General features: G+C 38.6%; 1 pseudogene; it reads right to left on the reverse strand.

The window, feature by feature from the left end:
- Positions 1-302: 302 nt before the first annotated feature.
- Positions 303-5,141, reverse strand: LOC103731417 (annotated as a pseudogene).
- Between the last annotated feature and the right edge of the window lie 17,236 nt (positions 5,142-22,377).

Here is a 22,377-nt window from a genome sequence, read left to right on the forward strand (position 1 = left end):
CCACCTTAGAGATTATACGGGAGATATAAGGGCTTCTGACACTAGGTGGGAAGTGAGATAACAAACAATAATTTGTACTAATCACATGCTTACAGGGCGGGATTTCCAATTGGGATCCAGGTTGTCAGGAGTGGCTTTGGACTTCTGAGGAAGCAGTAGCAGGAGAGGGAGCTAACTACAAAGGCCTGACAAACAATGGACCAGCCTCAAACTGCCTTGATGCTATCAGGGACAGGGTGTAAGCAGCTGGTGGTAAATCAAGGTTCCAGAGATTGTTGTTGTCCAGAGTAAATGTTGACCATTTACTTGGTCAGGGGGTTTCTGAAGGACTTGCTGGAAAACTTGAACCTGCTGCCCAGTTCCTCCTTGATTCTGATGATCTGATTATACTTGGCCAGATGCCCAGATTGGCAAGGCACAACAGTCTTAATCTCTCCAATGAAGAGCCCCACCACAACTTAGCAATGAAGAGATCCTCTTTATCCCCAGAGCAATGGGACACCATGACACCATTAGACTGGGCCAGCTTGCACGACTGAAGAGACTGTCAGAGTTGATCTGGTTCACCTTGAGCAGGAATCAGTCTTTCCCAATGCCTTGGCAATCCTCTTTTAATTGGTGACTGTGAGACTGTCCCCAAAGACCTGGGTGCTAACACTAGCTGTGAAATTCTGTCAAGATTCCTCAGATTCCTGGTCAAAAGGATCTTTGATGGAAAGTACTGGATAGTCTTGGACGAAGGACTTATACAGGCCATTCAGCTGGTCAGGTGTGATGTACCTGCTGGAGTCATGAGGAGACTTGAAGTCCAGGTCATATTTGTCAGGCCTGAAGAACTCACACTAGCTACAGCCATGCTGATTACAACCTTTTCAGTGTAGCCAGCCTTCCCAATTGGATTCCTCAGAATCTCTGGGGCTTCTTTCTTTTCCAGGATGCTGGGTGAAAACCTGCCTTCATCAACCACATCCATGGGCATCTTCTCTGTATTTCTCCTTGATGATGTTATTCAGGTGGTGATAAATGTCTATTCCAATGTGCATGGCTTCCTGGAAGCTGGATGAACCCACAAAGAGGAACATGAACTTCTGCATGGTCAGCTTATTGCCACCGTGAGAACTGCTGTTGCTATGGTAAAATACTGTGACCAAGGGAACTTATAAAAGTTATAATGTAGTGTAAAAAACCAAAGGGAATCATGTTATTCCAAAGCCTACTGATAAATTAAACATATACTATCTCTGCATGAGTCCGTGTGTATAGGGAAAGGCCACATAACAAGAAACAGTGCCATTCAGAAGCCTTCATGTGAATTGTTGGCCAGAGAAGCCCAAGAGATCCCCCCAAATTACACAAGCTATTGCCTCATCCCTTAATTGCCTCCAAGAATTTGAAGGTAAGACCCCCATTGCTGAAGACAAGATGTATCTTGGACACAGGATTTATTGCAAGAAATCTAGAACTGACCTGGCAGCTATCTTTCCACTAAAGGCTAGGTCTCATAGCTTTGGAGAGCACTACACATATTTCTAAGGGAGAACATAAATCGATGATCCAACTCCAACTTCAAGGCTTAATAACCACATCAGTGACTGGCACAGCAAATGACATTGGTGTAGTAGTGGCACTTTTATTTTGGGGATAATCAACAGCTACATAACTGGATATAAAGCACACTCAAATGGAAGGAAACTCATGTGTGGTTCTGTAAACATAACCAAATACATGTGGCTCAAGAGGCCATAGACCTTAGACAAATATAATTACTATGTGCACAATATGAATACTTACAGTTACAGACAAGTATCTCAGTCACCACTCATCAAACAAACTTCTTTTTAAACAGACGGTGACTATAACAGAATTCCACAACTGGTCACACACAGACATTGGTTGTGAATTCCCCAAGTCTAAATGGCACATCTACAATGCAATCTCCACACCTAAGGCTCACAGAACTTTAAACAAGGGATAAATAGGGCAGTAATGCATCTCTCAATTCTCAATTCTCTTCAGTGAAGTTTCTCATGCAACAGAGGGCCAGGAACACAAAAGGTCAAAAATGGCCAAAGTGTAGAGAAAGAGTCTGCAGAGTGTGGGTCCTTGGACAGGACTCCTATATTAAAGTGCACCCACCAAGGGCTGAGGCACCATTGTGGAAGATGGGGCAGAATGATTGTAAAAGGCAGGGAGGATATGCATGGCCATATGGAAACAGAGTCCTACAAGCTTCTGAGACCTTGCTCATAGAACATACAATAATGTCGTCAGCATGCATAAGACCTTTTTTTTTTTTTTTTTTGAAAACTCAAGCAGACAAAACACCAGCACAGAACTGTGAAAATGTCCCAATCTTAGTTGAAGAATTGTTCGCAGCTGATTGCTGATGGGTGAGGAAGAACTGATCATCTTAAAGGGTAGAACTCTACATAGGCAGACTAGACACCAGAGGATGAACTTGCACTGAGGATCATCTGGGGACACTAACTTGACATGATTGGGCTTTATACAAATAACAGAATGTATGAATTCCAGTGGGGGGCACTATTGGAGGGTGCCAATGAAAAGGAAATATAAAGATGATTAAAATTGAGAGGTTCTGTATGAATTACACAAAATTTCAATTAAAAATTTTCAAATAATTAAATAGTTAAAAAATTTATAAAACAATTGTCCCATACTCCATCATAATGCTCCAGGTTACATCACAATGGCTCACTGCACCATCACAGTGCTCAATGTCCAATCACAATGTTTTGTTTTTGCATAAGAATCATCTAGCAGGGCTGGAGAGATGGCTCAGTGGCTAAGAGCACAGGCTGCTCTTGTAGAGGACCTGGGTTTGATTCCCAGCACCCACATGACTGGTAACAACTGTCTGACACTCCAGTTCCAGGGGATCCAACACCTTCTTCTGACCTCCGCAGGCATTGCACAACAAGGGTACACTTACACAAACACAGGCAATACACTCAAACACAAAAAAATAAATAAAAATATATTTTAAAAAGAATCATCTAGAGTCTTATAACAGTGCTCCATAGATACAAAACAATGGTTTACTCTCCTATCTCAAGGCCTCACTGTTGCTTCACAGTGTTCAAATTGGATGACAATGGTTCACTCTCACATGACAATACTCTGCAGTCTAATGATAATACTCTATTGTTCTGCCACAGTGCTCCATTCTAACATTACAATGCTCAAAGGTACATCACACTTGTCCATTACTGAATCAACATGACAGATTTCCTATAAAAGTGCTTCATTTTTACAGTGATGCAACTCATAATCATAATTCTCTACTATTTCATCAAAATGCTACATTGCATCTTCACAACGCTCCATATTGACATCAGAATGGTCCAAGAGCCCATAACAACACTCCACTCTCTTGTTACCATGCTCCCTTGTTACACCTTAATGGTCCACTGTCGCATCACAATGATCTATTTTCTCATCACTCTGCTCTATTCCTGTATCACTATTGTCTGCTGTCCCTTCCCAGTGCTCCATTATCTCATCAAGAGATTCTACTGTTACAACACAATGCCCAATGTTACTTCATAAGGGTTCATTGTTGCATCACAATTGTCCTTTGTTCAATCATAATACTCCCAAATTTCTCATCAAAATGCTGTGTTGTTACATTTCACTTGTCAACTGTGTCACCCTAATGCATGCATGCCATAACAAAGCACCGTTATTGTATCACAGTGCTTCACTGTTGCATCACAATGCTCTGTTTTTCCATCACAATACACCTCTGTCTAATTACAATGCTCCCTTTTTATATAATAATGGTCCAATAAGTCACTCAATACTCTGTTGTTAAATCACAATGCTCTATAGTTACATCAGGATGTCCTAGTACCTTATCAAGGTTCTCCTTCACCATTAATAGTCCAATGTTATATCACAATGTATCACTGTTTAATCACAAAGATCCATTGTTGCATCACAAAGTTCATTGTTGTACCACAATACTTCATTGCTGTGCCACACTAATCCACTTTCATATCAAAATGTTCTGTTATCTCTTCGGAATGCTCCATAGTTAGCTGACAATTTTTCACTCCCTCACACAGTGTTCCACTGTGGAATCAACATGCTCATATCATCAATGGTCCACTGTCCTGTGATGGCCCTCCATTCTTATCAAGAAGCTCCAATTTTGTATTTCAATGGCTCACTGTCCTATCACAATTTTTAACTGTTTCACAATGATCCACTATCCAATTCCAATGTTCCACTGCTACACTGCAATGCTCTACTGTCTCATCATAATATTCCTGTCTTACATCACAATTGTCAATTGTCCAGTCACAATGGTCTATTGTTACATCACAGTGTTTTATTGTCTCATTGCAATGCCTCCATGTCTCATCATTATTCTACACAGTTGCATTAGAATAGTCCATTCTACTATAAAGTTTGTTAGATTATCCAATCACAAGGATCATATTTACATCAACATGATCCAGTATGTGATCACAACACTCCATTGTTATATGATGATCCTCAAATTTCATTACACAATAATCAATTATTACATCACAATGCTCCATTCCTTAATCACAGCAATATATGTCTAATCACAAAGATCCATTGTTGAATCACAGTGGTCCATTGTCATATTACATTGCTCTGTTTTTGAAACACAGTAGTTCACTGACCTAGCTATATGTTACATTGTTACATCACATGTCCACTGTCCCATTACAAAGCTCATTGCCCTTTCACAATGCTCCATTGTTGCATCACAATTTTCCAGTATCCCATTCCAAAGATCCATCTCTCATTACAAAGCTGCATTATTATATGACAATGCTCCACTGTCCTATGACAAGTCTGATTGTTATATCACTATAGTCCTCTGTACAATGCTTTAAGGTCCTATCTAAAAGTTCCATTGTCACATCAGAATGGTCCACTGTCTCATCACAATGCTACATTGTTCCATTACAATGGTCCACTGTCCTATCACAAAGCAGTGTCTCAAACCAATGCTCCATTATTATGTCACAATAGTCCACTATCTTACCACAATGCTCCATTGTTGCATCACACTTGTCCACTGCCCTATCACAATGTTCCATTGTTGCATCAAAGTACTCCACTGTCTGACCACAGTGCTCCATATTTACAGGAGTATGATAAACTGTCCTAGCATGATGGTCCTCTCCTACATCACAATGATTCAATATCTTTTTAGTGTGCTCAGTTGTTGCATCACTATCCTAAACTGTCACATTACAATGTTCTATTTTTAAAAGACAAGGGTCCACTTTCCAATCACAAGGCTCCACAATGCTCTATTGTTGCACTGCATCTGTCTTAAGTCCCATCACAATTTTCCATTGTTATATTACATAGGTCAACTGTCCCATTGCAGTTCTCTAATGACTCATCACAATGCTCGATTTTTACATCACAAATATCAATTGTGTCATCATAATGTTATATTGCTGTATTACAGAGGTCCACTCTTCAGTTACAATGTTCCATTTTGCTTCACAATGGTCCATTGTTTTGTCAAAGGATCCAGTATCTTATCACAATCTTCCATTGTTTCCTCAAAATGCATCACTGTCACATCAAAATTCTCTATTTTTGCATCATAATAGTCCATTGTCCTATCACAATACCTCATTGTTACATCACAATGGTCCACTGTGGCATTATAATGCTCAGTTGTCCATACACAATGCTCTATTTTTGTATCACAATTATCCAATGTCCCATCACATTGTGCCATCTCATAATGTAATGCTCCAGTTTTTCAATTCAAGAAATCTCTGTCCTATGAAAAGTCTTCACTCTCTTGTCACATTGCTTCATTGTTGCACCACATTCGTCCACTATCCCATCACAATGTGCCATTGTTGCATTACAATTCTCCATTGTTCCATCCAAATGCTCCATTGCCTCATCAAAATACTCCATTGTTACACAGAGTTCCACTTTCCAATAATAGTCCAGTTTCACATCAGAATGATACATTGTCTCATCACAATGCTCCAATATCATGTTATAATGCTCTATGGTTTCGTTATAATATTCCATTGTTACATCACAGTTTTCTAGTATCCAACCACAATGTTCCACCTCTCAATACAGTGCTCCATTGTTACATCACAAGGATTTTCTCCCCTGTTAAAAGGCGCCACTCTCTTATCAAAATTCTCCATCGTTCCATTGAAATGCTCCATTGTTAAAGCACAGTGCTCTGCTCTCTGATAAGAATATTCCAATTTTATATTGAAATGGTACACTATCTGATCACAATGTTTCACTGTACTATCACAATGCTCCATTATTGTATCACAATGGTCCATTGTCCCATCACAATTCTCTACTCTCTAATCACAATGGAAAATTTTTGTGGCATAGTAGTTCAGGGTCTTATCACCCTTCATTTCTGCATCACATTGTTCCACTGTCTCATCACTAAACTCCATTATTTCATCACAATTTCTACTGTTCTATCACAGTGTTCTACCATTTAATAAGTGCTTTATTGTCACATTACAATGAGACCCCCCTCTGTCATATAACAATGCTCCATTTTTGCAATATAGTGATCCAATTGCTAATAACAGCATGACATTTTCTTATCACAGTTGTCTACTTTTGCACCAAATCTGTCCCATGTTTGATTACAATAGTTATTGTTCAATCACAATGCTGAATTATTCCAACAACATACTCCATTGTCTAATCACAATGCTCCACTTATACATCCCAACAATCCATTGTCACACCAAAATGCTCTACAGTTTCATCACAATGCAACACTTTGAATCACAATTGTTCACTCGCCTATCACAAGTCTCCATTATTGCATCATAATGGTGCATTATCTCACCACAATGATCTTCCATCCCATCACAATGAAATTTTGTGGTACAATAGTTCAGGGTCCTATCATAACCCTTCATTGTTTCATCACAATGATCCACTATCCAACCACAATGCTCAAATCTGTTATTAAAAATTTCCATTCTTACAACACAATGTTCTACTGTCCTATCAATACACTCCATCCAATAACAATTAGTTTTTGTAGATCTCAATGGTTTATTGTCCAATCATAATATTCCATTGTGTCAAAATGACCCACTTTTAAATCACTGGGTTTTACGGTCACATTAGTGCTCCATTGTTATGTGATAATGGTCATCTCTCATCGCCAATTTCCTTTGTTGCATTAAAATAGTCCACTATCCAATCAGATTGCCTAAATTTTGCATCATAATGATCCAATGTTCATCACAATGCTCCATTGTCTTATTACAATGATCCTTTGTTGCCTCATAATAGGCCAGTGTCCTACCTCAGTGCTCCATTTTTGCATCACAATAGACCACACCCATATCACAATGTTGCATTATATCATTACAAGCATTCACTGTCTCATTACAATGCTCATTGCCCATACACAATATCCATTGTTACATCATAATTCTCCAGTGTCCCATCACATTGATCTATCTTTTGTCACAGTACTCCACAATGATCCACTCTCCTATCTCAAGGCTCCAAGTTTGCATACCTATTGTCCACTGTACCAAAACAATGCTCCAAGGTCCTATCACAAAGTCCCATTGTTATATCAGAATGGTCTACAGTCTCATCACAATAGTCATTGTCCCATCACAATACTCCATTGTCACAATTTTCATTGATTTATCACTATGATCCATTGTTTCATCACAATTTCTACTGTTCTATCACAGTGTTCCACTGTCTTATCACAGTCATATATCACAGTCTTCCTCTGTCATATAAGAAAGATCCATTTTTATAACACAATGGTTCCATTTTCAATCACAGCACTCCATTGTCTTTCCATGTGGGTGTTGGGAATTGAATCCTGGTTCTTTGCAAAAGCAGTTAGTGCTCTTAACTGCTGAGTCATCTTTCCTGCCACACAATGCTGTATTTTAAATATTTGATAGTCCACTGTCCCATGACAGTGTTCCATTTTTGTATCAAAATAGCTCACCATCCTATCACAATGCTACATTTTTTATCACAGTTGTCCACCATCCAATCACAATGCTCCATTTTCTCATTTCAATGCACTGTTGTTGCATCACAATGGAGCAGTGTCCCATCATAATTCTCCACTGTTATATTGCAATGCTCATTGTTTCATCATAATGTTACCTTGTCCCATCACATTGCTCTACTGTCTTATGTCAATGGTCCATTGTTAGATCACATTGTTTCACGATCTCACCACAATATTCCATCATTCCAATGGTTCACTGTCTCATCACAATGTCCTTTGTCCCACAATAATTCTTCACTATCTCATCATTACATTCCATTGTTGCATCACAATGATCCAGTGTTCTATCACAGTGCTCCATTCTTACAATGGCCCACTATCTCACTACAAGTCTCCAATACTGGATCACAATGGTCACCTGTCCTATCACAATGTCAATTGTTGTATCATAAACTTTCACTGTTACATAACAATGCTCAATTTTTATAATACAGTGGTCTACTTTCCCATAACAATGCTCCATTGTCTCATCACAATGTTCCATTTTTGCCTCCAAATGTTCCATTCTCTCGTCATAATGCTCCAATGTTACATCAAAACTTTCCACTGTTTCATTCCAATGCTTATATTGTACCATCACAATGCTCTATTGTCATACTAGATTGGTTCTACTGGCTCATCAGTTTGTTCAGTGTCCAATGCTCCACTATTATATCACAATGAAACATTGTCATTTAATAGTATTTTATACTCTTATTACAATGCAACATTTAGCAACACAATGGTCCACTGTCCTATAAAAATGCTCCATTATTACATCATACTCATTCACTCTCCCTTTATAATGTTGCATTGTCTATTACAATTCTCGATTGTATGTCACAGTGGTCCACTGTGTCATCAAAATGCTTAATTTTTGCACCAAAATGGTCCATTGTCCCATCACAATGTTCCACTATCATCAAATTGAGACAAATTACAGTATAGTCATACACTGTCCCATTTCACTGCTCCATTGTTAAAACACAAGGGTCCACTTTTACATCACAATATCCCACTCTCTCATAATATTCATTGACCCACCATAATGGGTCCCTCTCCCATTATATTTCTCCACTATCTCATTACAATGCTCCATTGTTACATCACAGTGGTCACTATCCCATGAAAATGCTCTGTTTTTATTTCATAATTGTCTATTGTTTAATTACAATGCTCTACTGTCTCATCACAATTTATCATTTTTACATCACAATGATCAGCTCCTATCACAATGCTACATTCCTGAATTACAGTTGTACACTGTCTTATCATAATACTCGATTTTCACATCAATAGTCCGCTGCCCTATCACATATCACCATTCCTGTATCACAATGGTCCAATATGCATGCATCATAGTGTCCACTGTCTCATCACAATTCTCCATTGTTGCATCACAATGGAAAATCCTTATATAGAAATGTTCAATATTTTGATTGCAATATTCCACTGTCTTATCACAATGCACTATTTTCATATCACAATGATCCACAGTCCCATCATAATCCTCATTGTTTGCTCACAATGTTTCACTATGCATCACAAATTTCTACTATCCCATTACAATGTTCCACTCATTACAATACTCCATTATCCTAACACAAGGCTTCATTATTATATCACTATTTTCCAGGGTCCCATTGCAATCTTCCTGTGTCCTATCACGAATATTGATTGTTATGTCACAATGACCCACTGTCTCATCATAATGCTACAGTGTTGCATAAGTGTTCACTGTCCTAATGCAGTTTCATTGTTGCATTGCAATCTTACTCTGTCACAGAAAAATGCTCCGTTTTTAAAACACAATGCTCTTTCATTACATCATAATGGTCCACTGTCTGATCACTATGCTCATTGTCCAATCACAATGCTCCATTGTTGCATAACAATTATCCACGGTCCCATTTCAATGTTCCACTCTCTCATTACAATGCTCAAAATTGGATCCCACTGTTCCACTGTCCTATCACAAAATTCCATTGTTACATCATTATTGTCCATTGTACCATTTCAGGGCTCCAATGTTCTATCACAAATCTTCATTGTTATATCACAATGGTCCACCATCTGATTAAAAAGTTACATTCTTGCATCTCAATGATCCACTGTACTATAATGTTCTTTGTCCAAAATCAATGTGATATTATTAGATCACATTAGTACACTGTAACATCAAACTGCTCCACTGTGTAATCCCAATGTTTCATTATTACATCACTATGGTCCACTCTCTTAACACAATGTTTCATTGTGGCATCACAATCTTCAACTAATACACAAAAATAGTCCATTGTTACAAGGCAATGATCCATTTTCCCAACACAATGCTCCATTTTCATATTGTGCTGTTCTTTTGTTGCATGACAACCCTCTATATTTTTACAATGCAGCATTTTTGAAGCAACATGCTTCTCTGTCCTATCATAGTTCTTCATTGTTGCATCACAGTGGTACACTATTCACAATGCTCAAATGTGTCATTACAATATTCCAATGTTACATCACAATAGTCTTCTGTCCAATAATAGTGTTCATTGTAAGATTTCAATGGTCTGTTGTCCAATCTTATTGCTCCATTGTTAAATTACAAGGATATACTGTCAATTCACCATGTTCCACTGTTGCATTATATTGGTCCATTGTTATATCACAATGATATCTTACAGTATTCCATTGTTGCATCACACTGCTCTATCTCAGTACAATACTTCATTGTAGTATCAAAATGGTCCAGTGTCCTATGACAGTTCTCTAACATCTCATCAGTATGCTCCATTTTTGCATCAAAATATTTCTGGGTCCTACTGCAATGCACCATTTTTACATCACAATTGCCCACTATCCAAGCACAAGGTTCTACACTCTTATCACAATTCTCTATTATTGTATCACAGTGTTCCACTGTCCTATCACAAGCCTCCATTGGTCTATCACAATTTTTCTATCTTATCATGATGTTGCATTTTTGCATCACTATGGTCCACTGTCCTATCACTGAGCTGATTGTTATATCACATTTACCCAGTGGACCATCACTTGTTTCCTTCTCTCATCACAATACTCCACTATTGCATCACAATGGTCTGATGTTCTATCACATAAGTCCACTGCTTTATCACAGTGTTTCCATTGCCCATCAAATGCTCCATTGATGCATCACAATACCCCCACTGTCTCGTCCAAATTTCTCTTTTTAAATCACAGTGGCTGACTGTTCAGTACCTTCAATCCTCCATTATTGAATCACAGTGGCCTACTATGCAATCAAAATTTTCTGTTGTGTCATAACAATCCTCAATTGTGACATCACATTGCTATTCTGTCCCATCAAGACACTCCATTTTGTATCACAGTGGTTAACTGTCTAATCATAATGCTCTATTTTTACATCACTATGCAACACTGTCTCCTCATAATGCTTCCTTCTTATATCACAACTTACCACTATCTGATCACAATGCTGCATTTTTTCACATCACAAACGTTGATATTCCTATCATAATCCTCGATTTCTGCATCATAATAGTCACACATTCCATGAAAATTTTCCATTATGTCATTATAATCTTTCCTTGTTACATCACAATGATCTAATGTCTCATCACAATGCCACACTGCAACATCACAATGATTAATTTTGGGATCAAAATTCTTGATGTTCCCATCACAATGCTCCATTATTTCATCGCAATGCTCCATTCTTATATCACAGTCCTCTCACACTGTCACCGTGGTCCACTTTTGCATCTTAAGGTCGTGTCCTATTACAATTCTCTATTATTCCATCACAATGGGCCATTGTTGCATCAAAATGATCTAACATCCTGTGACAATGCTCCATTGTTACATACAGAGGTCCATAGTCTCATCTTAATGTGCTGTTTTTACATCACAGTGCTCCATTGTTGCATCACAGTTGTTATGTCACAATGTTCCATTCTGTCAGCATAATGTGCCAATCTTAAATCACAATGGTTCATTATCCTATAACTGCACTCCATTGTTTCATCACAATTTTTGACTGACACCTTAGAATGCTCTATAGTCTCTACACTATACTCCACTTTTTATCACAATAGTTCACGGTCTTAAAAACTACTCCATGTTACATCAACATGATTAACTCTCTCATCATAGTGCTTCATTGTTATAAACAGTGGTCCACTAGGTCATTGTAATACTTCATTTCTAATGACAATATCATTACATCATAGGGAACTACTGGACCATCACAATACTCAATTTATTACATCAAAATGGTTCATTGCCTTACCACAATACTTTATTATTGCACAATAATAGTCCACTGTCCACTCACAATGCTCAATGTTCAGTCACAAAAGTCCTTTAAAATATTTATTATTTTTATTTTTTTACGTGTACAAGTGTATTGCCTGCATATGTGTAAGTGCACCAGAGTTGTGCAATGCCCATAGAAGGCAGAAGCGGGCATCAAATTCCCCTGGAACTAGAGTTATGGACAGTTGTCAGCTATCATGTGGGTGCTGGGAATTGAACCTGGGTCTTCTGTAAGAGGAGCCAGTGCTCTAAACCACTGAGCCATCTCTCTAGGCATGACAAAACTCCATTTGCAACATCCTAGTCCACTGTCCTATCACAATGCTCCATTGTTACAAAAGAATGGTCTACTATCCCATCACAATGTCTCACATTTGCATCATAATGTAAAATTTTTTATCACAATAGTCCTGTCTCACATTCTAATACTCCACTGATAACAATGCTCAAATGTTTCATCACAATACTCCATTCTCCAATCACAATGCTTCAATGTAGAATTACAGTGGTCCACTGTCTTATTACAACACTCCATTGTTAAATCACAGTGTTTCACTGTTCTATCACAGTGCTCAATTGTTGCATCAAAATGGCCCAATATCCAATCACAAAGACCCACTGTTGCATCGCCATGGTCCATTGTCATTATAATGTGCCATTTTTGTATCACAATAGTCCTCTGTCCCATCACAATACTTCATTGTTACATCACAGTTTTCCACTGTTCCAATAAAATGGTCCACTGTCAGTCACAATGTTCCAATGTTGTAATACAATGGTTCACTGTCCTCTAACAGTCCTCCATTTTCTCTTTAAAATACTGCATTTTTACATCAAAATGATCCAGCATCTCATCAATATGATCCAGTATTACATCACAGTGACCCACTGTCCCACAAAATGCTCCAGTCTCTTATCACAATGATACACTGTCCAAACACAATTCTCTATTTTGTCAGCACAATAGTCCATGATTTCATCACAATTTTCTGCTTTTACATCACAAAGCTATATTGGTATATCACAGTGGTCCACTGGCTCATCACAATGCTGCATTTCTTTCATAATATCCCTTCATTCCATCACAGGATACCATTATAGTATCACAATTCTCCATTGCTGTATAACAATAGTTCACTGTCCAATCATGCTTCAGTTTTACATCACAATGTTTCATTGTCCTATCATAGTGCTTTATTTTTGCATCACATTAGAATGCACCAGTGTGTTATCAAAGTGCTCTTTGTCCCTCCCACCACAATTGTCCAAAATTCCATCACAATGCTCACTGTCTCATTACAGTGTTACAGTGTTGGATCACAATGTTGAATTATCATAAGAAAATACTTCATTGTTGCATCACATTGATCCACATTGAATCACAATTTTCAGTGTCCAATCACAAAGATCAATTGTTGCATTACAGTTTTTCATTGTTATATCATAATGTTTCATCAAATGCTTCCCTGCCATTTTAAATCACTCAACTATCTTCTCACAATGCTCCATTGTTACATAACAATTTTCCACAGCCATGACAAAAAGCTCCACTGTTAAAACACTGTGCTCCATTGTTGCATCATAATTTTCCAGTATTCCCAGACTGTCCTCCCCTTTTCAAAATTCTCCATTGTTGCATCACAATGCACCATTGTCTCATCCATTATGAACCATTATTACATCCTAATGGCCTATTGTACTCCAACAATTCCCCACTGTCTCATTACAATGCTCATTTTTGCATAATAATGGCCCTCTATTACAATGTTTCAGTTTTGTATCACAATGGCCCATTGTCCAATTAAAATTCTCTTTTGTTATGTCACAATTTCCCATTGTTGTTCACAATGATGCAATTTTTTTTTATCACAGTGATCTATTGTTTGAGCCAGAATGGTGCAGTGGCTCATCAAATGCTCCAAAATGTTATCAAGGTCGTCCAAAATCCCATCACAATGCCAGGCCATAATGATCAATCTTTGGAAGACAATAATCCACTGTCATATGACAGTACTCTGCTGTGCAATTACAATGATTCACCTTTCATCAGGTGCTCCATTCTATAATGCTGTATTGCTTCATCACAATGGCACACTGCCTCATCACAATGCTCCATGGTGATATCACAATGGTCAATGATCCCTTATAATGCTTCACTGTCTTGTCACAATGCTCCATTTTTACACCACATTCTTTTGCTATACCATCAAAATGCTGTTGTTGAATCACAAATGCCCATTTTCCTATCACAGTGCTCCATTTTTTGCATCAAAATGGTCCACTGTCCCACCACAGTGCTTTGTTGCTACATCATAATACTCAATTTTAACATCACAATATGTCACTTTCTCATCATAATGCTCCCTTTTTATATCACAGTACTCCACTGTCAGATATCAGTGCTCCAAATTTGAATCACAATGTTTCACTCTTCAAATCACAAATCATGATGTCATCACAATTCTCAATTGTGATGTCACAATGCTACTCTGTCCCATCACCATGTTCTGTTGCTACAACACAGTCGTCCACTCTCTTGTCCTATTAGAGTGTTCCATTGTTACATTCCAATGCTCCATTGTTGCATCACAATTGTCCAGTGTTCAATAATAATGCTCCATATTCTGTTAAAAATGTCCAATTTCTCATCAATTTTCATTATTACCTCACAATGTCCCACTGCCCTATTACTGCCCACCATTTTGCATCAAAATTTTTCTCTCACCTCTCAGAATGCTCATTTATCCAGATGGAATGCTCAAATCTTTCATCACAGTGGTCCACTGATTTAGAAAAATGCTCCATATTGGTCAAATGTGCCCTCACAATGCTTCCTTGTTATATCAAAATGGTTGACTGTCCATACACAATGTTCCTTTGTCTTATCACTATTCTCCATGGTTACACCACAGTGGTTCACAGTTCTATCACAATACTCCTTTATTGAATCAAAATGCTCCAATGTCATATCAAAATGCTCCATTATCTCTTCACAATGCTCTATTGTCACATCACATTTTCCATTGTCCCAACACAATGCTTTATTGTCAAATTCTGTTAGAGTAGCAAAAAGTCCCATAAATTTAACTTGTCCAGACGATAAAAATATCTAGTCTATCTGTTGGAGGACCCACCTTTCCAGCATCACTGGTTAATTACCTGGAGATAGAACCACTCCTAGGAAGGCAGGATCACCTTAAGCTATGCTAAAGAGATGGTTGTAATAGCTGGTGCATTAATGAAGTAGCAATTTTTCCTGCCTAGAACTAGCTCATACCCCCATAGAACTTCTGGACCAGCCACAGTCATGTATGTCTCTGTAAGTCTGTCTGCCTTTCTTTAAGAAAGGTGTAATTTATCCCCTTCTTATTCATGCCTTTCTTATTAAACATGCTTTCTTTAAGGCTTTGGGATGCCCCTAGCATCTTGTATTTCTTCACTTTTTCTCTAAAGCTTCCTTCTCCCAGCCATGAGTTTGCAAGTCAACCACATGTCTGACTGCCCACGCAGGCTCTAAACCTTCATGGCTCCATGGATTTCTTCCCTTCTTCACACCATTCACCTCCTCAAGGCATCTGCCAAGATTATCAGCTTGCTTGCCCTGAAAATTTTTCTTTAAGATTCTAATAAAATTGTAAAAGCTTCTGTTTGGCCCCATTCTTAAATTCTCTTATGAATGAGACTAAGAACCCTCTAGGGGACCCTCTTTCTTCCCATTTCAATGCCACGCTTCATTGTTGCAACCCAATGGTCCATGTCCCATCATAATACCTCAATGTTTCACCACAATGTTTGCTTCTTACAACACAATGTCCTATTGTCCTATTACAAGTTCACTGTCCCCTCACAATGTTCAATGTCCAATCACAAAGATCCATTGCTGAATCACAATGGTGGGTTGTTGTATTGCATTGTTCCTTTGTTGCATCACACTGTTTCATTGTCCTATTTTAATGCTCCATTTTGCATCACGGTTGTTAAATACTCCATCACAACATTCCTTTATGTAATCACAATGACCCATTGTTATATCACAGTTGTCCACTGCCCCATCCCAGTGCTCAATGTCCAATCACAAAGTTCTGTTTTTGCATAAGAATTATGTAGAATCTTTTAAAAAAATATTTTATTTATTATTATTATTTTTTTATGTATATGAGTGTATTGCCTGTATGTATGTGAGTGCAGCCATGACGTGCAATGCTGCAGAGGTCAGAAGAGGGCTTCAGATTCCCCTAGAACTGGAGTTAAGGATAGTTTGTAGCTGCCACGTGGGTGCTGGGATCTTAGGACAGTGCTCTATAGTTACAAAATAATAGTCTACTCTCTGATTTCAAGGCCTCATTGTCACTTCACAGTGACCCAATTTGATGACAATGGTTCACTCTCACATGACAATATTCCATTGTTTTGTCAAAATGCTCCATTCTCCTATTACAATGCTCAAGATTACATCACACTTGTTTATTGTTGCATAAAAATGATCGATTATCCTATGAAAGCACTTCATTCTTACAACAAAATTGTCCATTGATTATCATAGTGATAATCATAATCACAATTCTCTACTGTTTCTTCAAAATGGTGCGTTGCCTCTTCACAATGCTCCGTAGTGATGTCACAATGGTCCATGATCCCACAACACTCCACTCTCCTGTCACAATGCTCCATTGTTATATATTAATGGTCCACTGTTCTATCACAATGATCTACTGTTTTATCACAGTGTTTCTTTGCTGTATCAACATTATCTACCGTCCCTTCCCAATGCTCCATTATTACAACAGTGCCTCAATGTTACAATGGATCATTGTTGTATCATAAGAGTTCATTGTTGCATCAAATTGTCCACTGTCCAATCATAACACTCCATTGTTTCATCAAAATGCACAAATTTCTCAAAATATGGTTCATGATTACAATAAAATTGTCAACTATCTCTTCAAAATGCCCCCTGCCCCATCACAGTTCACAATTATTGCATCACAATGGTCTACTGTCCCATCAGGATGCTTCACTGCTGTATCACAATGCTCCATTTTACATCACAGTGCCCCTGTGTTTCATCACAATGCTCTCTTTCTACATCACAATGGTCCAATGATGAAACTCAATGCTCCACTGTTAAGTTATAACAATCCACTGCTCAATCAAAATTTTCAGTTACATCATCATAATTCTCAATTATGACATCACAGTGCCCAAATGTCTCATCATAATGCTCCATTGTTCTGTCACAGTGGTCTACTGTCTCATCACAATGATCCCTTTTGACATTAAAATAGTCCTGTATTGAAACTCAATGCTCCATTGTTGAATCACATTTTCCAAGTGTCTGACTACAATTGTCAATAGCATCATAACAGTTCTCAGTTGTAACATCACAGTGTTACATTGTCCTATCATAATGCTCCATTGTTGCATCACAGTGGCCAAATCTCTAAACACAATGCTCCATTGTTGAACAGCAGTGTCACACTTGTTTATCAAAATGCTCCCTTTTTACATTACAATGATTCACTGATCACAATGCCTCATTGTCGCATCACAGTGCTCTATTACTGCAATAAAATGCCCCATTCCATCATCACAATGGTTTTGTTTTAACATCACAATAGTCACCTTTGGATATAAATGCTCCATTGTTGAATAACAGTGGTCCATTATCTGACCACAGTGTTCCATAGTTGCATCACAACACCTACTGTCCCATCAGAATGTTCTTTTTTTCCAACACAATATTCCACTGACAAATCACAATGTTCCACTATTACATCTCAGTACTCCACTAATTAATCACAGTGTTCAGTGTCCAATCACAAAGATCCATTGGTACATCACAGCAATGCACTATCAAATTCCAGTGATCCATTTTTGCATCAGAGTAATCCACTAACCCATCGCCATACTGCATTTTTTCTTCAGAATTCTTCAGGGTTTATCCACAATGCATCATTGTTAAATACTAATGGTCCATTGTTGTATCAAAATGGTCCACTGTCCTGTTACAATATTTCATTATCACATTGATGCATTGTTATATCAGAATGGGCAACTGTTATAGCACAATTCCACCTCTTCCATCTTAATGTTTTATTTTTTGTCACAATGGTGCATGCTCACATCACAATACTTTGCTCTTTCATCACAATGCTCCATTGTTGCACAACACCAGTCAATTATCCTATCACAAAGCACTTTTTTGTATCACAATGGTCCATTGTCACATCACAATGCTTTATTTTTTCAATATAATTCCCCACTTTCTCATTTACAGTATGAGTTTAAATCACAGTGGTCTGTTGTATCTACATGTTCGTTTGTTGAATCACAATGATCCTGTGTCTGTTCAAAATTGTCAGTTGTGTTATTATGATATACAAGTGTAACATCACAATTCTAACCTGTGTCCCACATTTTCCACTGTTACATCAAAATGGTTCACTATTCAATCATGGTACTCCATTGTTGCATCTCAACGTCACACTGTGACACCACAGTGGCCCCTTTATATGTCACAATGGCACAGTTTCCAATCACAATGCTCCATTGTTGAACCACAATGATTCATTTTCCTCACAATACTCATTTTTTGCTTCACAATTGTCCAACGTCCAATTAAAATGTTCAGTTATGTCATTACAAACCCTCATTATTATATCAAAATAATCTAATATACCATCACAATTACCAAGTGTCATGTCACAATGATCCAATGTTATCAAAATTATACATTTTTGTATTTCAGTGGTCCACTGTCCTATTCACATGACCTATTGTTACATCTCAATTGTTTCATTGTATTTATCCACTGTTACATCACAGTGGTCCTTTCTTGCATTACAGTGGTCCACTGTCATATAACTTTTATACATTGTTGCATCAAAATTTTCCAGTGGCTCCATTTTCTAAACACAAAGCTCTGCTCTTTGGTCACAATGGTCCACTTTCTTTAAAAAAAAATGCTCCATGTTACCTCATAATGGTGTACTATCTCATCACAATGTTGCATTGTGAAATCATAATTTTCCATTGTCTTATTGCAGAGCTCCATTTTTCCCATCAACAATGCTCAATTGTTACATTACAATAGTCCACTGTCCCATCAAAGTACTCAACGGTCACATCCCTATGCTCCATAATTACATCATGGTGGTATCTTGTCCAATATAACATCCATTATTACCTCACAATGGTCAAATTATACATCACAGTTGTCCACTGTCCTTTGAAAATGCCCCATCTTTTATATCATAATTGTACAGTACCTCAATACAATCCCCCATTGTTGCTTCACAGTGTCCCACTGTATCATATCAGTACTTGCTTCATTACAATGTTCCAGTGTCCCTTTTAATTGTTCAATTGTCTCATCACAGGTCCATTTTTCTATTAAATATGTTCCATTAATCCGTCACAATGGTACATTATTCCATCACAATTCTTGACTCTATCACTATGCTCCATTGCTGCAAAAATGGTTCCACATAATATAAAAACACCCCATCTTTATATCATAATTAGCCATTGTTGTATCACAATGAACCAACATACTATCACAATGCTGTTTTTCATAAAAATAGTACATTGTCTTATCAATTTTTCTATAGTGGTATCATGATAATTCACATTCACATCATGATCCTCCACTGTCTCAACACAATGCTCCATTGTTATATCACAATGGTTCACTGTACTATCACAATACTCAGTTGTTGCATCAAAATGAATGCTCATTTGTTGCATTACAATTCTTAATTGTTTAATCACAGTGCTCTATGTCCAGTCACAAAGATCCATTGTTCAATCACAGTGTTCCATAGTCATATCACAGTGTGCCACTGTTGCATCACAATAGTCCATTGTCCCATCACAATGGTCTACCATCAAACACGATTCTCTATTTTGTCTTCACGTAGATCCACTGTGACATTACAATGCTCTGCTAGAACAAAACAAAGCTCTAGTGTTATATCACAATTTTCTATTGCTCTAACACAATCACTGTCAAATCAGCATGTCTGTCATTGCATCACAATGGTACACTGTCCCTGGAGAGTTCTTCATTCTGTCTTCAAAATAGTCCATTGATTCATCACAAAGTTTCACTGTCCCAATACTGTGTTCCATTATTGCATCACACTGGCCAACATTCCCACCACAATGCTTCACTGTCTCATTACAATGCTGCATTTTACACAAAAAATGGTTTACTGTCCCATCACATGCTCAATTTTTGCATCAAAATGGCCCAAAGTTCCATTACAATGCTAATTTTTTTTGGTCTTTTTGAGACAGGGTCTCCCTGTAGCCCCAGCTGTCCTGAAACTCACTATGTAGGCCAGGCCAGCCTTGAACTCACAGAGATCCACCTGCCACTGCCTCCTGAGTTCTGGAATTAAAGGCGTGTGCCACCATGCCCAGCACAATGCTAATTTTTTACCTTACAGTGTTTGACTTTTTAATCACAATGCTCAATGTCCAAGCACAAAGGTTAATTGTTGCATCATAGTGGTCCATATCCATATCAAAATACTCTAATATTATATCACAATGATCCTCTGTCTCATAACAGTGATTCACTGTCTCATCACAGTGCTAAATACTTGGATCACCATGGTCCAGTCTCTTCACAATTCTCTACTCTTTTGCCACAGTGATACACTGTTATATTACTATGGTCCACCATCCAATCAAAATCCTCCATTTTTCTATCAAAATGGCTGAGATTCTCTTCATTATGCTTCATTGTTTCACCACAATAGTCTTTTCGTCATATCACAGTGCTCCATTGTTACAAAACAATGGTCTCACATCCATCACAAAGTCACACTGTTCCATCACAGTGTACAATTTTACATTACAATGCTCAGCTCTCACAATATATTACTCTATCACCTGATCACGATACTCCATTTTTTTTTATCACAATGCTCCATTGCTTCTGCTCCATACTCCTATCACAATGCTCCAATGTTAAGTTACAAGTTTTATTTTTTCATCTCAGTGGCATACTGCCTTATCATAATGCTCCATTTTTACATCACAGTGGCTCACTCTCTCATCAAAATGATCCATTGTTATATCATAATGCTCAACTGCTGAATCACAGTTGCCCTGTGTCCAATCAAAATGCTTCATTTTTCCCTCACTTCCCTGTGCTTCCCCTGTGTCCTGGTGCCAGCACCTTTCCTGGGTAAGTCCTTGACAACTCCCAGCCTCATTCACCTTCCCAGCTCCCCCTCCCCATCTCTCCTCCTAGCCTGGGTACTGGCTCATTTCTTGTCCTGGCACTCTAGACAACAGGGCTGATCTCTTGGCCCAGAGACACCATTGCTTCCTGATCCTTTGCAGCCAGACAAACCTCGTTCTTCCCTGTGGTCCCCAGGAGCCCTCTGGGTCTGGTCCCGCCCACACCTACCTTTGCTTCCCTGGAAGTTTCAGCCACCAGATGCCTGGTGCTAGCATCTTGCCTGGATGGGTCTTGCGGCTGTGCCTTGACTCCCCCAGCCTCATTCACCCTCCCAGCCCCCCTCCTAGCCTGGGTACTGGCCCAGTTCTTGTCTTGGAACTACAGACCCCTGGAATGACCTCTAGGACCAGAAATCCCCACTGCTTCCTGATCCGTGCTTCCAGATCAACCCAATCCCTCCCTGCAGTGCCCAGGAGCCCTCTGGGCCTGGTCCCATCCTCACCTCCCTTTGCTTCCCTGGGCTGCACAGTCTCTGGTGTCCTGGTGCCAGCACCTTTCATGGGTAAGTCCAATGGCACCCACCATGCCTTGACACCCCCCACCCTCATTCACCCTCTCAGCTCCCCTACTCCATCTCTCCTCCTAGTGTGGGTACTGGCCCATTTCTTCTCTTGGCACCCCAGACACAGGGGCTGACCTTTTGGCCCAGAATGCCCACTGCTTCCTGACCCTTTGCATCCAGACCAACCCAATTCTTCCCAGTAGTCCCCAGGAGCCCTTGGGGGCTCTTCCCACTGCCACCTCCCTTTGCATCCCTGGGTGG

The sequence above is a fragment of the Nannospalax galili genome, unplaced genomic scaffold, assembly GCF_000622305.1.
Source record: "Nannospalax galili isolate Female #2095 unplaced genomic scaffold, S.galili_v1.0 scaffold213, whole genome shotgun sequence".
In the NCBI taxonomy this organism is placed as follows: domain Eukaryota; kingdom Metazoa; phylum Chordata; class Mammalia; order Rodentia; family Spalacidae; genus Nannospalax; species Nannospalax galili.